Source organism: Pseudopipra pipra, chromosome 11 (assembly GCF_036250125.1).
Source record: "Pseudopipra pipra isolate bDixPip1 chromosome 11, bDixPip1.hap1, whole genome shotgun sequence".
NCBI classification, from domain to species: Eukaryota; Metazoa; Chordata; class Aves; order Passeriformes; family Pipridae; genus Pseudopipra; species Pseudopipra pipra.
In genome coordinates this window covers 13,716,587-13,739,175 of record NC_087559.1, presented here as the reverse complement: position 1 = coordinate 13,739,175, position 22,589 = coordinate 13,716,587, and the positions used below count along the sequence as shown (strand labels likewise).

The 22,589-nt window shown below is 39.1% G+C and overlaps 1 long non-coding RNA gene across 2 annotated transcripts; it reads left to right on the top strand.

Moving 5' to 3' along the window:
* The first annotated feature begins 6,646 nt into the window (after window positions 1-6,646).
* LOC135420042 (uncharacterized) lies at window positions 6,647-21,124 on the top strand. 2 transcript variants are annotated; one of them, XR_010433308.1, is made up of 5 exons: window positions 6,647-6,886; window positions 12,216-12,310; window positions 12,482-12,568; window positions 19,689-19,785; window positions 20,963-21,124. It is a non-coding gene; the product is annotated as an uncharacterized LOC135420042 (long non-coding RNA). The 2 variants fall into 2 exon arrangements; XR_010433309.1 differs by lacking the exons at window positions 19,689-19,785; window positions 20,963-21,124 and adding an exon at window positions 17,388-17,679.
* Window positions 21,125-22,589: the final 1,465 nt, after the last annotated feature.

Here is a 22,589-nt window from a genome sequence, read left to right as displayed (position 1 = left end):
GTGCAAAGCAACTTTGATGCTCTAAGACAAATTCAGGAGACCATGGGACAAAACACAGCTGCCATGAAGAAGCAACCTGGGCTGAATTTAAAGCTTCAGCTTAAACAAATGTCATCTGCTACTGCTGCAGTTCAGCAGAGCTCTTCCTACAGCTCTCACCAAAGACATCATCCCAATCCCCAGTCCCCATGGCAGCTCAGCATAAAAGCATCTATCCTTCCAGTGTACTCCATGTTATTGTCACCACTCCTAAGTGGAGAACTTGGGGCCTACAAGGATGAGTCAGACTTTCAAAGATAGCACTAATTCTCCATTGTTATGTTTGCAATTTGCAATTCATTGGTTTACATAAATCACACGATTAGCAACCAGAAACATTCCCACATTGCTTCAGAAGCCAACCAGCCGAGGCTTCTGACATTTGAATAGTGAACCCTTACGGTGAATTGCTTGTGTGCTATTCAAAAACCAAAATAATATTTTGAAAAAATGGCAAGTAATTTTAGACAAATAGACTGCATAATGTAAAAAAATCTGTGAACCAAAAAAAGAACTTCTTGGTAGTTTTAGTTAATACTTTCAGCCTTAACCTATTCCAACCCAAATCCCATAGCTAGGTGTTTGCACTCTGGCTGTGCTCCTCAACACAGCTTTACTCAACAGCTAGCAGAATTATTATTTTTTTTTTCCTTTTAAGGATTTTTTCCTCTGGAAGAATTATAGAAGTTGTATAAGAATTATAGAAGTGGTATAGAAGTATAGAAGTGGTAATAGGGATCTTTCTGGAACCATATATTTATTTTCTAATCAAGTGTATTTCTATTGTTGTCCTCATGCTCCTGTGTAAGTGAAATCTGAACTGGTCCTGTAATATCTGTGAAATTTTGCTTCCAAGTCGAACTCTCACACTGCTTCTAGCTTTCAGTGACTTTCAGTAAGTTGTCCAATGGCTCCCTGCCAATCTGAAAGTTTCAGTAAATGCAAAGAAACTCTCTGAGGACCATTTTGGAAGCACAAATGCTTTTGGTTTCAGTAACAGAGCAAAATCTAAAAAAAAATAATTTTGGGATATTTACTTATACAGCATAAATGGGTATAATACTGTGTATCACACTGTTGGAGTTTTAATTCCCGAACTACATCTTAGAAATTCCAAGCTTTTCCCCTCCTACAGTGAATGTTGTAGAAGCAGAGAAACAAATGAGGTTTTTGAACTAGATGATCTTTCCGGTCTCTTCCAACCCAAACCATTCTATGATTATCAATAACTGAGATATCAACTTTCACTCCTTTGGTACATATAAATCTGAAATGATCTGAATGGCTTCAGCTGAGTCACTTCCAGACATATCTGGCACTGGAATATCACTTCTCAGTGATATTCATCAGCTGCTTTTGCTACCTGTGCTCGTCGTTTCAGGCACAGAGACGGGGCTACATCCCCCCCCCAGCACATTGGACCTGCAATCCCAGCACATCTGCTCTTGTCCAGTAAAATACAACAAGCTTCTAGATAAGTATGTGCTCAAGACTAGATATGCAGTCCAGCAGCCAAGATTACAAGTGAGTTCTGTAGGTGGTAACATCTGCTGGCAGTGGGTGTTTGAAGTGGACTTGACAACCAGACTATTAACCTTGGGGTTTGATGTTGTTGGTTAGTTGATTGGTTGGGGGGTTTTTTTTACATCTTTGAAGAATGACAAAAATTTGCTGGAAAAACAGGAAAATAATGGGAGTGAGCAGCTGTTGGAAACTGAATTTTCATCTACCCCAAAACAAGCAAGACTTAAGTTGCATAAAATTCTTTCTTTGGGACCAGACAAGTTTCCTTCCAACTGAAGTGTTTAGAGTTTAATTTCTTTTTTTAGAGGAATTATTTCTGGCTAGCTTTTGTTGACCCATCTAGATTTTTTTTAATTTTATTTTTGTAAAGCAAACTGACTGAAAACTTAACTCGCCTCAGCTGTAGAGGTCACTTTTACACAGAACTGCTCATTGCAGAGCAGTGGAAGTTCATCTGTCATTTTTTCTCACCAATGTAATATAAGAGAAATGGTGGGCCCCACCAAGCTCGGGTCAGAAACGACCACAGCATATCTGTGTGACTCTGTTCAGGTGTGAGCACAGGCACTTGCAGGGTGGCTGACAGGGTTGGACATACCCACCTGCCCACTCAGTTGCTTTTTAAGTCACAAAATACTATACCATTTGCACTGATCTCAGATAAAAAAAAAATATATATCTCTAATCCAGAGAGATTCTGGGTCTGAAATGCAGGGGTAGGGTCAGGGTTAGGTCCTCACAACCACTCCTTTCTCAATAATATGTTTAATTAGCCACACTATCTCCTCTGAGGTTTGCTGATTTAGTAAATGTATGAGATTGTATCATCTGTTTGAGTAAAGGGAGATATGACCCAATAGGTTTTCCCTAAGAAAACTACTGTGAGAATGTATGTACAGAAAATCCTAAATGCACAATGCTTTCTTCTTCACCAGATAATACACTGCACTAGTTCTACTGCACCAGATAATTCACTGTTGTAAATAAATATGCAAAATCAGGAGACATGCAAAAAGATGTCATTCTCCTGCAATAAAGTTGTTCACCTGCTAATGTTATTACTAAAGACAGGAATAAATTCTGATTAATAAGGAGAAGACAACTGCAGGAGACACAAGAATAAGTTGTACTCAAAGCCCATCAAGGTGATGATCAGCTGACCTCAGTTCTTTCTGCTTTGCACTCCAAAATGACTGCACAGGTACTGATTATAATAAAACAAATATTGGTTGTGCAAGCCACACCATGCCAGATAGCAGATGCCTCTTAAAAGACGAGTAATTATAACCTTCCAAGATTATTAGATTAGCAAAAATACAGCTGCAAAACAAAGTAGACACGAATTTAATTACCATGCTAATTTTCTTTTGGTATGAGAAATACTGACTCTACTGTAATTGCTTACTTTATACATCTAGTCTCACCACTACTACTGTTTAAGTTACTAAAGCACTTAAAAAGATAGAAACTGAATTGCAGTCGTGAGGTTTTATGCTCAAACAGCCTATGAGTATTACACAGTTATAGGATCTTAAAAATTAAAAATCTAACTTTTGCCCTTTTTAGGGGAAATAAAAGCTGGAGCTGCTAAGCACTAGGGAGAATAAAAATACATTTGTGCAAACTGTGTCCCCTCTTCTATTAAGCACTTCTGAAATTTTTAATAATTGATGCAAAATGAAATGTTTTTGTGAAAAATCTGGGGATTTTCTCCTTCACCAATTAGCATTTCAGCATTGACTATAAAAGAGTCTTTCTAATGAAAGGAAAGAAGGAAACAGCAGGACATTCACCAAGAAAATGCTCAGACCCCTGAATTCACTGACACTTCTACTCAGGAAAAGTGGAACTTGCCACTGAGACCTGTGTGATTTCAATCATTTACTCACGAACATTGAAACCCCACAGTTCCCTCTATCATTGCTGTCATGAGATCAATGTTTATAAAAGGAGAACATCCAAGAAAAGAGTGTCTATGCTGGATTTACTGCCTGATAGATGCAGACAGTCCTGCTGATGGGAGACTGGAAAACGCCATTGCTCAGGTGTCAAAGGAGATGTCGGATCAGCTCCCTTAGAAGACAATCCCTTTTGGGCATCAGATATATATACCATTCTGTTAGAAGAACATAATTGGGGTTTTGCCATTTTTTTCCTTGTTCTCTTTTAATTTTAATGCCTCTTGTTCAGTTTATCTTTACTTTAGATAGCAACAACTAACATTTCTTTTTATTTGAGAATATGTCCTATAGCTGGTACTGGTATTCAGCAACAAAGAATTGCACAGCATAAGCCTTCACAAAACAATCTGCCCTCAGACATTTGTGGACAAGTCCCATAGAACCTGGTGCATACCTTCACCTTATAAATTGTTTTTGTCAGCAGAATAATGTTTCTCTGTAAACTGTTCTGGATTTCTAGAGCAAATGTAAAGTGCTGTTTCTAAACAGTAATGCTATTTCCCCCCTCCAAAGTAGAATATGCTTCAATTATTGGCAGGAAACTCGTTCTCTACCCTGGGATAGCTTGAGTGAGTAAAGGGAACAAACCACTATGAACTGAATACTTTAAAAAGAAAGAAAGAAAGAAAACTCTCCTCCCGCTTGCAAACAGAAGATTGGTTCATTTGCGCATGCTGTGCAAAACTTGCCACAAAGTCCTTTGTGCCATCAGCATGAAAAGAATCCTTTGCCCAGGCGGGAGATTAGGGTGGCCAGCGGGAATCCCTGCACCCGAAATTCAGATCAGAATGGGTAAGTTCATGGGAAGTTGGGATTTTAAAGGGATTGTTCTGATGATGCCAAAAGAGCAGCAGCAACAACAGCCAACTCCACGGGTCCATCCAAATTTCAGCTTTCCCTCTCAGCGAAGGTACACTGAGGAGACAGAGTGCAAGGGGCTGGTTTTGCTCACCTTTAAGGGTGTCATGCAAGAGTGAACCACAAAGGTGCCAGCAGGTACATCAGGTGTCCCATCTGAGACCCCCAACCGCAGCCTCTCCCTCCCCTTTGCATCAGCAAACCCCGAGAGATCGATGCTGGTGCTGGCGGCAGCTGAACGCTGCGGTCTCACGCAGCACAATCCATGCATCAATCTTCCTTACAGCAGTGTCTTATCTTGGCTCCCAGAGTCGTAGTCAACTCCAGAAACTATGAGGGCACCGGGGAGCGGGTGCGAGACGCGGGAGCCGCAGCTGCCACTCCCCTCCTGTGCCGGCAATTGTGCTGCCACCTCGGGAGCGCTCCCGGCCGCCCGGCCTGGTCAAAGGACCTTTGAATTAACCTTTTCACTGGAAAAGAGATTGTGGCCCTATAGAAAAGTATGAATTCAGAGCAAAGCCTTTCTGCGGGATTAGTCCATTAGAAGCAAGAAGAGAAAGGTTTTTTTGTTGTTCTGCGAAATATAAGTGATTATAGGATTTAAAGGGGGGGAAAAATCGTCTGCTGTAGTGGGGAATATCAGCTTTGGAACAATGAGTGCTCTTATCCTCCGGCTAAGTCCCTGTACTGCCCTTATCTGCACCCCATCGGACTGCCTGCCAGGAGAGTGAGCTGAGAGATATAGTGTCCTGTGTGGTCCTTCCCTCCATCCTCTCTCAAGGGAAAAAGGTGTGTGAGAGATGTGGATCTGCTGCACTATAGGATTTTTTTAGAGAAAAAGATGTACTAAGATTTTATATCAGAGGAAGAGAAGTCACCTGATTTCCTGTCAGAGTTTCTTCTTGTTTTCTTTTTTACATTTTTTTTGGTGATGTTTTCTTCCCTTCTCACCTTGCTTTTCAATGTTTCTCGAAGTCAGTTATTTGTCCATTAATAGCCAAAGCACCACTACTTGCTCATCTCACCTTTGGGAGAGAAGTAAAAGACTGTGGAATTCCCATCAACTTAGAAAGAAATGACTTTTTTGTATTTTCTTATTAAGATATCTATTCTGACGTGCTTAGGTACAAAGAAATTTTTTTTTAATATCAATTAATGGAGGGGTATTTTCAGTTTGGTGACAAATTTGAGTGACCTTAAAAAAGCAAGATTATTTTTTTTTCCTAAAGAAGGGGGAGAACAGCACTTAGTAAATAAGAAATCTGTTCCCTATACAGTATCTGGTAGAAAGAGAAGAGTGAGCACCTCTGTTTCAGTTCAGCATACATCCTCAAATAAAGGCAGGGTTTCTATAGGTCCCATAGTAACTAAAGGTAAAAGGCTTTTCAAATTTCAGACCACGCAGTCCTTACGTCAAAACTATTCAGTTTGGATCTTATCATCAGACTTTCAAATAGATTCTGATCTTTGTTTAGAAACCATCTGGCCAAAGAAAAATTGCCAACTATATCCCTTTTTTTTTTTCTTTTTTCACTTCATCCCAAAAATGTGTTTTGCGACCAGCGTTTCACTTTTCATCCTTATGTGTCAAAAGTGATAAAGGACATTTAAATATCCAGTGCATGTTCTTTACACATAACAAAATTTGTGTAATCACATTCTTGTAGCACTAAAATCCCATATTCCTTCCCTTTACAGATGGCACAGTAATTATCATTTAGCTCTCAGAGTATAACTCAGGGTGTGGAAAGACACACAAAGTTTACATGCATGCTAACCCATCCTTTTGCAGAATTTCAAATGTAACCAATTTTTTGGTTGTATGGTCACATTAAAATTCCCCTTTTGCAACACTTTATGCAAAAAACAAACACCTGGATTCAGAGTTTCCTAAAGGAGTCATCTGAAAATAGGTACTTTCTGCCAAAATGTCACAAAGATTTATGTGCTTACATTCATGGATTAAATTGAGGACAGGTGGGAGAACATTCAAGTATGAGAAGGAATGATAGCAAATTTATGTGTAAAAAAAGGGGGGGAAGGAGGGTAGTTATTATGATTTCTGGTGGTTTAGATAAAACACACATAGATTTTTTTAAAAGGGAAGGTACCGCGCCTGAAAATCCATCCTTCAGCAGTGAAATAATTATCTGTGGGATTGTATTTCCTTAAAGTGAAGAGAGAGGCATTCTGGAATTCAAAACATAGTGTCTTAACCACGTCACTGAACAGCACTTGGATGTCACACGGAGTGTTGGAGCAGATGTTTATGGCCAGGACTCACAGTGCACCAGCACGGTGCCAGCAGGCACTAAGACACTGCAGCTGCAGTTTGCTGTCCTTCCCTGGCCAGGATCATTGTACCTCTCCCAAGGACATCCCCTCCCACCACAAAATGGGAGAAAGCAACGGCTCCTGCAGAGGAGAACTGGATGGTCACTGACATTCCCTGGAGCCCCTCACACGTGGTGGCCTCTGAGCTTCTGCAGGAAGGCCAAGAACAGGTGGGCACTGGTCATGGGAGAGAGGAGACTCAAACCAAGTAAGCTGAAGTAAAAGCAACAAGAACACCAAGCTGTTCGTGAAAATTTGGTTTTAAACCTCGTTTGTGTTTCAAACCCTTTTCTAATCTCTAGGTAGTCTTAAATAGGATCACATAATGCCTGACCCATTAGGAAGGGATGCTGGAGTCTGACAAATGTCCTCTTATCTTGATTTTAATGGGGGATGGGGATGGGGGCATCCATTAAAAGTCCTGTTGTGTCCAAACGCTATACAGGACACTTTCAAACTAGATTTTACACTGAAGAAAACTGTAATATAGGTCAATAGTCAGCCAAGCCAGCTGCTACTTTAGCCTCTCTAAAACACCATCCCAATTATTATCAGGATTCATAGCTATGTTGTAAATCAAGCTGTTCAGTGCTCGCTAAATTCCTTTTAGATTAAAATTAACTTCATTCCAATCCGTGCACCCAGAGCTGGCTGTGTGTACATTATCGTTCCTTTAAAGCAGTGATGCACTCAAGATCAACACATTCCCACCTTTTAAATCACAGAGGATGATTACATTGAGGCAAATGAAAACTGAAGCATATTGACAAGCTTGCTTTTTTTTTTTCCTCCCCACTGCAGGAAATGATTGTGGAGGTAAGTAGCCTAGTGTTTCACAGAAGTACTGTGTTTTATGTAAATAAATATATGGCTAGGAACAGTCATGGAGGTTAAAGGGCATCTGTAAAGAGAAAACTATGATTCCTAGACCCTTTGTTAAGTTTATTTAGTAGAGGGACTAGAGAAAGTTTCAGACTGGGCTGTAAGGTGCTAATAGCCCAACCAGATAAATGTTAGCTTCCCAAGTCTGGATGCCAGAAGAAACTGTAAATGGTTAAGAGCTGACATAGAATTCTTCTATCCAAGAAAAACATATTATTCTGCACCAAAAAAAAATTAGGGTATAGAGTATTACATCTCAGTATAACATTGATGTATTATTCTTTTTCAACCTCTGGCCTTCAGGACAGTGCAGTGTTATCGTTCTATATTAATCCTCCCATGCACAAATTTAGCTTTAAAATTTTTAAGTAGAAACCATCAACCTATGCTTCATAATTTAAAATTTATTTTTATTCACTGTTGCCTCCAATTACTTCTTAGAAACTTAAAGCTGAATTAGATTACTTCCCTATATTTATTTTTCCTGTATCACACACACATGAAAATTTATCAACATGGAGCACTTGTATAAATTCTGAACCACTGGAATTGCTTTTCTGTTCAGAAGCAAATTAAATTATTTATACAGCGACAGTGACTGTCGGATTAGACTTTAATTACAGCAACACTTTTAGAAGAAAAACAGGTTGAATTTACCAAGTTTATAATTGATAATCACTAACAACAACTTGCTCAGTGAGTATTTCACAACTAGCTTAACAGTATGTTTCAGGTGATGCTCCTGAAGGCATCAGGGGTATTTTTCCATTTGCCCTGTACCTGCAGAGTTTGGCGCCTGACCACAATCAGGTCATCTGTATCTGTCTGTTGCCTCTGAATTCTGAAAGAAAGGTTGTTTTAAAAATTATGTCTGGTAATTTCATCCTGCCAGGTACAACTGAAGATTCTAGAAATTAATTTTTCTTCAGATAACATGGAATTTTCCATCTGAGGTTCACCAATTTAATACAACCTTAGGAAATATTTAAGTTAGGCTAATATTGTATAGCTATGTTGCTTGAAAGCTCTTTGAAAAGTGGCAGATTCAACCTATTCCCAGGAGGATGTTAAATTGTGGTACTTATTTACCTGGTGGGATCAAATCATGTCCCCATTTTCACCTTTACAATCACACTGAAACCACCAGAAATATGCAATTGGAAAAGAAAGCAAATGTAACGTGAGGTCACTGTTCCTTTTTTCTCCAAGATAAGAAGTTTTCACATAGCAGCAGCCTCTGGGAAACAATCCATTTTAGACCAAATTAGTCCCAGTGGTAATGTTGATTTTTAGCAACTGAGTTACACCAGGGATACATTTAATTCTACTGTTCTTTGTTGTTCTCATTAATAAGCCACATTATGTCACACAGTCTGCATGCAAAAGTATGATTAGTGTTATTTAATTACTTTGTTTTTGTAAGAAAATCTACCCAGTTGGGTTGCATATAACCAGTAATGTGGCCAAATCAAATGTGTGCACTCCAACCCAAATATTTTTTTCTTTGTTTCTGCACATATAATTGCATGTAATTTTTAGTTGTGTACAGAATTTTTATGATAAAACCCCATTAATCACATATTCGTCAGTGCAGCAAAAATACATCTGAACAAAATGGTATAATGTTACAAACGTAAGGCATGTTTTAGAATGGAAAGAGGCCAGGATTCCCATCTTCATCTATCCCCTAATGTTACATAAATGACTAAGTCATCATATCCATGGTTTTCACATGGAAATATAAACACCACTGAAATTCCATGCACTATAAATGTCTATGGCTCTTGAGTGCTTAAAATTACCAAGAGTGCCATAAGAGCAGTGTACACAACGTCCACTGAAGGATGAGAACAGCCCAGGCAGTGCTGGCAGCGGGTGCAGATGACGTGGGGCATTAATTGCCATCCAGGCTCCCACGTTATCACCTTCCCTGGTGTCCTCACACACAGGTTGCTTCAGATCTCTGGCCATTCGGGTCCCTCCAGCTCCTGGAGTGTTTTTTGTTACACTTCCACCACTTGGATTATTTAGCTCTGAAGGCCTAGCATGCAAGTCTATGGCTCCTGAGAGAATGGGGTCTCAAAGTTTATTTAGTTCCTGAAGCCCTGTTCTGGCACTAATTAAAAATAACCTTTCATGTGGGGCACAGTGTCCCACTCTTCTGCAGAAACAAGGAGTTGAAGTCAGAGAAGTTGCTCTTCGTGTATAGCAGCATCAGGGTGAGAAAAATTTTTCTCTGTCTGTGCTTTTGCAACTAAACCAAAGCCAGGCCATATTCTAATCTAATTATAGTCCTTAATCAGCAGTGTGTTACCAGCTCAGGGTCTTTTTAACTTTAGAGTCTCGAGAAAACAATTCATAAACAAGCAGTGGTTGTGAAATCCAGTCAGGCAAGAGACTCCTCTGATTTCCAAGCACAGATCCGTGCTATGTTGATGACACTACTGGCTCAAATATCATATTTACATTCTAGTTTTTAATGGCTTGCAGTTAGGAATCAGACAAGCTGTTCTGTAGGTGGTCTAAATTATATCCTGTGTGCACACTGCGTGATGAGAGAAGTTTGCTGATCTAACAAATGATAGAAGACTAAGCAATACCCACTGTACATTCAAATCTTTACCCTGGCAAATCTTATGCTGATTTTTCACAGGAGTTTTGCCTGAGTAATGGCCATAGAATTTGGCCCATTTTGACTAAATTAGTGATTAACAGTTCAGTACCAGGAACCCTGTCCCTTTGGTCCACTGTAGGTATTTAAAGCTAATTCTCATTATTGCAATTACAAAAAAAAAAACACTTACTATTTTCCAATCTTTTTTAACCTCAAGTTTTTCTGTGGTGAAAATATTTTATCCATTTAATGTTAATATGTTTTTTTAGCCAGATCTGGTTACCTAAATATGTAGATGTATGACTTGTGGGACTTTCAGGAATACCTGTCTTTCACTAAAATCAAGGAGAATGAACCGTTAAATGTCTTTAATGAGTCATACCAAACTGACTGATGAATAAAAATCACATTAGAAAGCTCTGACAAAGCAGGAGATTTATTCTGCCACCCATAAGCCAAACCACTATTCAGGTCCCAGTGCTTGACTTCTGGTAACACTGTCAGTCTCCTTCCTCTTTAACTCACTTCTTTCATGTACTTTAAAAAAGGGCTGTCTAAGATACAACCTGATCTTTCAATCTGTACATAGCTCAGTGAAGATCCTAATCCTGACTGAGACTGGAAATACTCAGCTTAATTATTTTAACTCCAATAAATGGTAAAACCTAGAAATTGTGGTGACACCAGTAGAGAGCTGATACTTCCCATTCTTTGCTTTAATGTTGTATTTGAAACAGAAATGCTTGCAGAGGGGTTTTCTTGTTGGGGACGGTGGGTGGGTAAACTGAAACAATAGTTCTGTGGCAGGTCCCTAAATGATATCAAAAACTAACACCTTTGTCTTATAAAAGGAATAAAAGATGAGAGCATGGCCTCTGAGGCTCTGCTCCCTCCCCAGCAGCTGAGCAGACGTGTGCACATCTGAGCCCTTGTGCCTGAAGCTGCCGAGGGCCAGCTCAGCAGGACTGTGGCTTCTGCCCCTTCTGCACTGGCATGTTCACTGCTCTATCCAGGGCAGCAAGTCACAGTGCAGGCACAGTGGATTTCACCATGTGGGGCCAAAATCAACCTTGGCTGCTTTTCTGGGGGAAGAAAAAGCTCTGGGACAGCTCTGTGGCCTGGGCTCTTAGTGATGGCAGCAGCCCGGGAGGCGTTGTGGAGAACAACTCCCAGGAATTTGTACTCTGGAAGCACACTGACTAGTGGGACTAATTGGGAGATCTACCTCCTGATCTGAAGTAACATGAGACACCATGTAAGAATGAGATTAAAATTATTAATTTGAGGCAATTGCAAGGAGAACAGCCCTTCTTTATGTCACTTTTTCATAATCCTGAAATAACCCCTGGAAGTAGGCAAATTTCAGTTTCCTTCAACACCTGCTAATATGTTTGAGATATATGTTGTAATCCTTGTTCCTCCTTCCTGTATCTTGCTGGACTTTGGCTTTTGTGGAGAGATTTCTGTCGCTGTTCTCTAACTGAATATAGCTCTGCTTACAGCCATGAGTTATTAACACTGTGAAACTCCCTGCAGTATCTCAGCTCTTTATCAACTTTAGGAACAATTTAAATAACAGTTTAGCAGATAAGGTACTTTCTTTCTTCCCCTCTTTATCCCACTGCCTTCCTGCAGAGCCAGTAAAGAGCAGGGAATAGGAATATCAGGGCTACCTCTTCATTCTTAATAAAACACTGCTTGTGAATAATCATGGAAGGACAGGAGGAAACGCTCCAGCAAGTTCAAACCCGCTGCCAACCCTGATGGTCAGACAGAGGAGGGAGCTGGTGGGTCCCCAAGCATGAACCCTGTCTCAGTGGGGTGGGGGCAAGGGGAGCAGGCAACAAACCCTGCGCAGGTCTCATCTGTGGGAGCTGCTGCCACAGTTCATGGACAGGCCTTGGAAATGCAGCTCCCAGTCCTTCTTGTAGTAGTTATTAGCAGTATAAGAGCTAATATTTTCATTTACAGGCAAAATTTATTCTTTCTTTTATTTTTTGTAGTGTATTGATCTGATCAGATTTTCAGCCTCGGTGCAACTACCTGCTATTTTCATCCCCAAGACTTTGGAGAAGACAGGACATCTGCACCATGTCAGGTGGGTGCTGTCCTGCAGGAGGTCAGAGCCTGTGGAGTGATAGCTTTTACTCAGAGAAGAAAGACAGTTCTTCCAGGAGCAATGTTCTTCTCTTCATGCCTTGGAGACCCTCAGCAGTAAAAACTAAACTTCTCTGCTTTCTGCTCTTTCCCCTCCCTGAAGGCTGCCCAGAGCCCTGCCTAAAGGCTGCAAGATACTCCCTGTTCCCAGTGCCCTCGATTGAACCACGAGCTGCTGAACTCTCAAACGTGCTTTTTGGTGGGTGCACACAGTGATGTTTTGTCTGCTGCTCCTTCTAACTTGAGTTCATTTGTCTTGATGTTTCCCACAGATGGTTACAATAAGACTGCAAATGGTTTCCCAGCCTTAAAAAAAAAAAAAAAAAAAAAAAAAAAAGGCAACAAAAACCCCCTCTCCTTTCTATTCTCTTTAGAGAAACTCAGATGTCTTAGTTAGGAATTAAAGTCTGAATATTAAGTTAAACTATTCCGTGAAGTCATTTTAGTTTTGCTGATCTGGATTTTTAAACAATCAAATCTCTTTGGGATGGAAATGTTCTCTCTGTAAACCAGGAGAGAAGAATCTTTTCTGCAGTGGCTTAGGTGATAAAGGGTATATATAATAAATAATAACATGGTCATATTTTCAACACTATCCTTGGTCATTGCATTAATCACCCCATGCATAAAAATAGGTTTTCTGATCTGCTTATATCTTGTTCTGCATATTTGTTCCTCATTTGTAGCTTCTTTTTTTTTTTAATCTAGCTTGCTAGATCATGATGGGATAATTTCAGGAAGTTTAGAGCTAAATTCCCTCCTACTTGCACTAACTCTCTTCTCTGAACAGCAGGACATCCATTCCAAACTAATGTAAGAAAAACAAGAACAAGTTTTCACTGCAAGAGGTTCCTCTCCTAATTCATTCAGACTTTCTGGGAGAAGGGATGAAAATGGCTTTTGAAATATAAAAGACTGCCATAGCTGGCTCATCACTAGGGTTTGTCATATCCCATTAGCAGCGATCTAGAAATATCAGTGTCACAACGTCTTGGCAATCACCCCTCTTTACCAGTATCATATGAATGCCCATCCACATTAATGTCCAACCTGTCATTCAAACAGCTACAAAAACGTATTGTGTAACAGGAAAAATTGCTAATGCACATAGGCTTTCCTGTTACCAGTAAGAGTAAAGGAATAACATCCTTTATCCTGTAGAAACTGGTACCTCTGTCAACGTTCACCAGACAAAAAACATAACCATCACAGGTACTTTCACTACTTTTGAAGATTTTACATTTTAGATATGCTTTTATCTCCATTAAAATCCCTTACTATACATGTATTTCATGTCCATGGTTTTGCTGAAGTTTAGATGTAAAATATAGCTTCTTTGCCTAATAAACTGCATTTTTTCCACTTCTATTCAAATAGGTCCACTTTATTACAGAAACCTAAATGTTCAGTCATTGTAAGGGATTACCATTACATATTCCTATAAATAATTGTTCACTTTAAGGATAAAGTGAGTAGGAATTTGCTTCCAAAGCATTCTCATCAATATACTGTCAGCTTAATGCTGATACCTTTTAATTACATGGGATTTTTTCTGGAGATTTATCCTTAAATCTCTCAATAATCCTAGCAAAATCTTCATGTCAACTAATGGACCGCTCCCCTTGCAATTGCATCAAGCAAAGAAAAGGATCTAAACGTTTCCTTCCCTTTTTCCTCAATTTAATAATACAAAGTTGTTAAATGGGAATAGAATGTAGGAAGTGTCAATCCATAAACAAGAAAACTCCCAGTAAAAAAGACTGGGTTACATGCCTTCCTCTGAATAGAAAAAATTCTGTGGCATGCAATTTCATCTTTCAGGAATTTTCTTCGGGCTCACAAAGGAGTACACATTATTCAGCTTTTGTCTGCAAACGATAAAACAAAGCCAGCACGAGCTCGGAACAGGAAACAGAGAGAAGCAAAACAATAGCCTTGAATTTGGAATAAGACCTAGATGTTAGGTGGCTGAGCTATTTGAAATATAATTGCAGTTACAAATATTCCGGGCTCGCCGGGCGCAATTTAATAAATAAATAAAGAATCGGGTGTGAACACGCCGCTGATGCGGGCGTTCGGCACAGTGCCACCTCCTGCAGACCTGCCGAGCTTCGGAGCACATTTTTCTGATTGAACGCTCTTCTCCCAGTCAGTCAGAGCGCGGCACCAGTTGCCAGAAATCATTCATCAGCCCCTTGCAGAAAGGGCTGTCAGCTCAGGCTGCAGGCCTAGCGCCAGGCTGTCAAGTGTTGGGCTTGCAGCCAGTCTGTCATGGTTTGAGGCTGGTAGCCAAGCAGTAACTTTGATGTTTAAGGGGTTAGCCAACTGGTATGTGAGGGTGGCCTATCAGCTCAGAAATAATATACCGCACTCAAAGGTCACGAGTCCTGAAACTAATCTGGCTGTTATAATATTCCTAATAAAAACTGAGGTAGACCTTTTATATTGTAAAAAGTGTTCAAATTATTTCAGTATTTGTTTTGATTAAAATTTCCATTACACGTGCTTTTCATTACGCAACTCAATTAGTATATAAAAGATTTTCTGTTTAAAATGTTCAAATGAGCATAATTGTTCAATTTGGAAAGATTACAATGCTTTTATTTAATTAACACTGCAATAAATACTTCATTTTGTAATGAACCCCATACTTTTGGGCCATTAACCATTCACTAAATTTACAGTATGGAAGGTTCTTTATGGGGAAGAAGATAAATAAAGCGATTTAAATGAATGTGCAACAGCTCTGATGCTAAGCAGCAAATTATAGCTTTTTGCTTCCCATCCACAAGTCATACCTCGATTACAAACATATGGGAATGTAATAAACACTATACATTTCAATTACTATTTTGAACATGAGTTACACAACACTTTCAAATCTGCTACGTAGAAATGCATGTCTGCATTTGTGGCATCTTCCCAGAAAAAGGAGATGAAGTAAATTTTCATCTGCCTTTTGCTTTCTCCTTCTCCCACCCCATCCACTGGTTCTTCGGTTCTGAAAATCTGTGTGGGAATTTCCTGATTTAGACCCAATGATTTGTTTCTTCATGAGAGTAAAAGGAATCAAAAACCAACAGACTTCCCAGCAGTAGCAATATGATGGAGGAAATCACACCAATGAATGAAACCACAGAGAGCAGGGTTCTAACAGAGTGACAGGAATACAGGGCAAACCCTGGCACTCCAGTCGGATCAAGTACATCCATCCCTCCATTCTAAAGCTACAAGTGCATCTAAATTCATAAATCAGAAAGAGGCCTAAGAGGTAAAAATGGCTCTGTCAGGTAGTGGAAGTACTTCTCAGAGTTGGATAGGAAGCAAGAGCCTGGAGTCATAGAATCATTTAGGTTGGGAAAGACCTCCAAGATCACGGAGTCCAACCGTTAACCTAATGGTCCCCCCAGGCAGGGCGATCTGAGCCCACCGTGCCTGACGGGAGTGACCGCGGGGTGTTAAATACCTTCAAATCCCAACAAAACCCCCAGAGCTGGGAGCTGTGGGTGGGTGCAGAAGCCGTGCAGCATCCTGTTTGATCCCAGGCTGCCTGGGATCTGCCGCCAAGGCCGCCGTGCCACCCACCTGCTGGGGAGCTCTCCTGGAAAAGGGGCTCACTTCTGTCAATATTTTGTGTCATTTCATGGTTGTATGCATGGAGGGCAAAGCTATTTCAGATTTACAGGGCTGCTCAGCCAAAAAAGCTCGTAAAACTCCAGTTTGCCAAAAATGGTAACATAACCAGTAACAAAATCTAATTTGTGAACTTCACTAGGAAAAAGGGTTCTTTGTAAAACTATGATTTCATCTAGGAATATGGATTAAAAAGATTTTATTGTTTCGTTAACCAAACCTCTCTTTCTCTAATCCAAATTTTACAATCCAGAATCTTTAAATGAAAACCCTAAAAACTCACCCAAAAAAACCCAAACCAAACCAACAAGAAAACAACCCAAGAAAACACTTGGAAATGTATTACACTTTCCTTTTTCATGCTTTTAAAATAGACTGGACAGCATTTTTCTGCAATGTCCACTGGAGTCCTTTCAGATATTGTGCTCTGTTTACAGTATCCATTGTTTACAATAATTATGAAATTAAATTAAGTCACATAACCATGTATTTAAGCATTCCTTATGAACTGTAACCATTGAACAAACTACTTGAAAAACATTACTGCATGCTCTATTTCTCAACTGTTATTTGGAATTTTTTTCCTAATCTGAAAAAAATACATAATTAGCACAGACATAAAATAAAATAACATGTAGATTTAGAGAACATTTAACACTACAGGTGAAAATAAAATGTACTACTGAAACCTGACTTAATAAAAAGTTTTTCTTATGAGCATTTAAAATTTCTAAGTATACCTTAAGACAAGGAAACATTTAAAATAGATTGTTCTCAGGAAATTTAGTCACCTGCTTTTGTATATTTTCTGGAGAGGGAAAAAATATAGACTCCTGTTGTGCAAAAATAAATCGTGTAGTTTGTGGTAACTTTATTAAAGATGAGTAATTTTTAAAGCTAACAGTGAGACATAAATGTTTAACACACGAGCCTCTTCCTTAGAGAAGCTTTGAATAAGGACATGTCTGTTTTAAACTGTAGATTTACAGGCAGAGAAGAAGTGAAATATTTTAAAATATTATCTGTATAGTCTGGTCAATGAAAGTGTTAAAATCACATTAAAAATTCAACGAGCTTCAACCTGTCTTATACTGTCTTCTTAGTCCCTGGCCCTTGCAATCCTAGTGAACTAGGTAGGTTATGGGCCTCCATGTACTTCAGTGAGGCTGCTCTCACTTTAATAATAGACTTAACATTGCTAGGAGAAGAAAGGATATATTCTTTAAAATCTATTTTGTGGGCCTATTTCAAGGGCCTGATTAATAATCAATACACTACATTTCATGGTACTTAAACACGAGTTCATGAAGTAGTTTAGTTTAACTGCAAATGTTTCTCTCCGATAGTAATCTCTGTCTCATTACTAATTTTCTTTCTAATTTCAGACCATGAGAACTGCTCTTTTCTTGCCCAACTGCATGATTTGAGGTCAACCAGATTGAGAAACGATAAAAGATTCCTTCATAATTAACTGATGTTATCAAACTCCAGACATAAAAGTCAAATATTCTGAAACATCAGGTCCTCCAGTTTAGTTCTGCAGTGTTGTCTCTGAACCCTCCACCTAGGAAGGGAGACACCTCTAGTTTAGAGCTCAGGTACCAGGGAAATACAACATTCCTACCTTTCATCTATATGGCAAATAAGAATTAAAAGAAACGGTCATAATAGTCTAAAGGATAAATTATTAATTTCCTGGGTTTGTCTGTTCAGGTAAAATGACGTCTGTTTACACAAAAAGGTTGATTTTGTTTTGAAACACTTCTTTTCTTTACCATTCTTATCCCAACCCTGAAAACACTTCACCTTTCTCTTTTTATGGAAATATAAACATTGAAAGCAATAATGACTCTCCAATACTGTCTTCCCTTATACCAGAACACCTTAAGCTGTCTATTTACAGCCTCTTAAGAAAATAATTTAAATTATCAGAATGGTGTTTTTTCAGCTTGTTCAGTACATGATTATGAACTAAATATACTTTTTCATGAAATGTGTGTTGGTAGGACCTTGGCAGTGTCCTGAAGGGTAAGATGGGAATATGGTCAAGAATGTTAATGTTTTGACCAAGCTGTCTCATAATAGTTGTGCAAAGGGCTGCGGCTTTATGGGCCTTTTTTCTTATTTAGCTTTGCAGAAGTCTGAAACTATGCCATTAAGACACTTCTGAATTGCATGGCCATCAGACAGTCTTGTCTGGTGCCTTAAACGAATGTCTCCTTCATTATATGGATCAGAAGTTGAAGTATCGCACGTCTCACATGCACAGCACTCAGCACTCAATGTGAGCTCTTTTGAGATCCTTATCTCTCAACCAGCTTTTCTTCAAAGTCATAAACATCTGGAAATTGTGCACTATTCTTGCAATAGAAATCAAACACTCGAGTCCTTATTTGATCTCCCAGCGAACATTCCCATTGCTTTCTTCTGTTGTGTAGGTGTCACAGGATTTGGCTTTCTGTTTGACAGCTTCTTTTCCGAGGTGACTGGGAATCAGTCAGATAAGGACAAATTAGGTCTTCTTTTGCCATCTGCGTTATTTAAATGACTAAATAATACAATGTTCAGGAGACAGTCAGAGGTTTTATATTGAGATAAAGTTGTTACGATAGAAAAGTTAAAGTCTCCTTTACCCTTACTAGGAACAGAGTGTCCCGTGCCATCCAGGTTTTACCTAGAAAGCTGTGGTCAATTATGAAGTCCAAACTCTTAAACATGCTTCTGCTTGTGGGTGAGACACACACCTAACATAATGTTTTGCCTGGCTAAGGGAAAGAAATAAACAAACAGGGGAGGTATACAGTGATTTCTTCCTCCACAAACCCTTGCAGCTTCTGACAGTATCTAACTTTGGGACTTCCTAAGTTGTTTTCTAAGAGATAACACTTAATACTGCCACATAATTTAGACATTAATAGTTTTTCCAAAAGAGACAGATCTTGCTTCATCTGAATCCAGCAAGAATTGAGTTCGGCCTGATGTTTCAGAATGGAAATTTCCATAGAGGCTTAAAAGCAGTTTTGAATAGAAGGCTCTCATGTGGCCACAGCTCAGCTTTAAAAGGAAGAGCTTTAAAGGATTATTGGAAAGTTTTTACTAGCTCATCCTGATTTTCCCATTTTCTCTGTTACTACCATCAGGTGATATCAGTAGCTTCATAAGGAACTGAATTGATATTTTTTTTTTTAATTTGTGGAAAAAAACCCCATCAGTGGTATATGTTACATTCCTGATTCATGTTTAGAATGAGGGAATAAAGTGCCCCATATCATAGTGTTCCTATGAGCCTCACAGCTAAAATTCTTCTCCTGTCAAAGCAGAGCAGCCAATATAACATTCTATTTGAAGTACTACATTTAGAGAGACTTAGAATGTCTCACATATCTCAGGAAGCAACAAGCAGACGCTAAGTTTTACACGGAAAATACAGGCTGAATAGAACAACATGAAAACAGATGTATGAATTGCCCAATGGAGAAACAAATCTTCCATTTTTCATGTCAAACACATCAAATTCCCGTTTTTAAAAGTTTTCTACCTGTGTTTTCTTTTCCTCCAAAGAGTATGTGAATTCCCTCCCTCTCCTGTTTTTGTTTTTATTTTCCTTTAATGTGTCCTTCAGGAAAAAAAGCAATTCTGACCAGGTCTACTTTTCTGAATGCTTAAATATAAAATGTCCTTGGCAGCTTTGTGCCTGCAGGATGTGGTCCCTTGCATAGAGTGGGAGTTGCTGGAGGAGCTGGGGAATGAGAGCACCTCATACATAGGAGAGACCAGGAGCAGGTGAGCAAACGTGCTACTTTTCAGATCTCAGTTTATCTTTGTGCTCTAAAAGCCTGAAGTTGTTTCATATAAATGCTTAATTGTAAGGCTGTAAATAAGGTGCACCAGATTCTGAAATGGAAGTATGAAAAATACATTTTTTTTTTACAAGTTACCCCACATCATTAAACTTTCTGAAGGACTGTCTGTACTTCTTAAACCTTTCTTTTTTCACAATCCCTTACAAAACATGTAAGTATTAAAATTCATTCAGAGGATATTTATAGTTATGACGAAGAATAACAAGTTTCATGTGGGCATCTGAATATTTGGCAAAAAAAGCAGCAATGTGACTGCCTATACACTGGTGAAGCATCAAATATGTATTTATTTCATGAGTTCAGGATGCCAGGCTAATTTATGAGCAGCTGAATGAAATAGAGCCATAAGTGAGTTCAAGTTAGTGGTCATCCCAGATAAGTAAAAAAAAATCCAACCCTACTACCCTTGGATTTAACCACTGGAGATGTTCTCTGTCATGTTAGACCATGTATATTATCTGTGCAATAGGCTCTTCAAGGGGTCTAAAATGTACATTTAGTGGTATTAGTAAGCAATTGTGCTGCAGGAATCTTCGTGGCTGCCTGTCTTGTTCTGGTCTGGGAATTGTCAATCTCTCTACAGCACGTGAGAATAACATGTTGGGATGCCACAAGAATGTGGGTAACATTTATGTAACCTTCAGCCTTTGTGGGAAAATAAAATCCTTTGTTACTTGGAGTTGACTCTGTACCAGATGGTATGAATAAATGTTTGCAATGCCAGTGCTGTTCAGCTTGGCTGATCGATTCTGTCATACTCCCAAGGAGGTAGAGAGGCCTTAAATAACTGATTCAGGATGTAGAAAATATTTTCCTTTTCCTGTTGCAGTAGTATTATGCAGAAGTGATGCTATTCTGACTGCCAGCTTCTCACTCAGCAGGATGCATGAATTATGTAAATATTGATCAGGCTTTTAGCAAAGTTGACACAGCTCATTGCTAACACTTTTATGTATTTTAATTAATTCCAAAGATGCCTAAAGCACAAGAGTCACTATCTTTCTTTTTCATTTTTTATTTCCTGTTTTGGTATTATTGTTGCCTGAACTAACTGGAGCTGATGCAAAACCTGCGTTTGGTTCTTTATGAAATTCCAGTCTGGCCAACAAGAGCATTCCTATGGCAGAACAATTTGGCAAACCTTTCTCAGCCAGTATGAGCCTGATGACAGCAATCACCTTATTTCTTATGTGTGGAATATAGTGCCTAGTGCTGGCCTGAAGCTGACTCAGAGCTTCTAGGTGCACGCTATGAATAAAAACAACCAAGTGATTCATTTATAGAGTTTGCATAACATCTCTTCTCCTTCTTTAAATTTTCCCCTTTCTTTTCAGTATCCAAGGTGGTGGGTCTCACAAACACAGGCACCAGTGGTTTTTTCTGAAGGGCTCAATCCCCTACACCCCACATCCCCAAAGGCTTCAGCCCCTAAAGTTTGATTATGTGCCAAGCTTTATGTGGGCCCTGCTAAAGCTGGGCCACAGAGACCAAACTGGGGGGGTTTTCCACAAAACTGCAACCAAAAAACTCACTGATTTTTAAAAATTACCAAAAGCACGTGCTACTTCCAACTTCTGTGCTACACACAAAAATTTGCTGAAACGCCTACTGTGGTATCAGGTGGGAAAAAATTAGTTTCTGCAAGTTTCTGATGCAAACCCGATTTTATTTTAGCAATGTCACATAAATGTCTTTATGTTGCTTTTGTTCTTCAAACTCCTGATATATTTTAACTCATCTCTTCTATTTATGCTGCATTGTGTCAATTAGGAAGCTGTGAAACCACCAAGGGGATTTTGGCCCTTTTATATCCTTAGCACAGCACAGATCAGACCTGCTCCTGCAGAGAATTCCCTCTGCTCTCATCAGACCACAGCAAAGCCTGAAGATAATCCTTCTCTATGTCTTAAAGTGGGACAGACACATCAGTATTTACATATTGGTGTCTACAAAACTACTATTACAAGGAAAATAAGGACAAATTCACATATTAATAGTTTCTTTGATACCAATAGAGCAAACCTGTATTTACAATATTATAACTTTGAGAGAAATTCCCCTTTATCTGTCCTACTTGAATTTACAACAGACACACAAGTACACTTTGGGATATATACATTATGAACACAGAACTGTCATCACAGCACTTGGGACTAGATTTTAACCTGTGCATGTGGTGTACACCTGTGCTTTGTCTGACAATGCACTTGATTTGCAGTGTGGGAAACTCCCAGGTTCAAAGTTAATCTAGTGTCTTTTTTTTTTCCTCTTATGAGATCGTTTTAATCTCTCCTCTGTAATTGTCACGCAGCTTCTGGGGTAGCTGCAGCATTAGTTCCACCTCCTTTAAGAATATGAAACTTCTTTCACTAATACAGAATGAACCACTAAGAAGAGCACCAAAGATTATAATCTGTCCCATCAATGTTGTTGTTCAAATGCCCTACTCTATATTTTTTCTCTTAAAGCCAATAATGTTCAAGAAGAAATCAATTTCATCAAATTTTAAAAAAATGACAGAAAGTCAAACCCCACATGTAAATGTAGTTTCTTTACTGTTTCACTTCAGAAACCGTAATCACTGCCTCTGCTACATTCACCCTGCAAACAACCTGTCATCACACTTTCCCGTGATGAGCACCGTGGAGATATTATACAACTACTTCACTTTCCATTTTACTCATTCGAAGAAAAGTCACCAACTACTTCTCTCTTTCTTTCTCC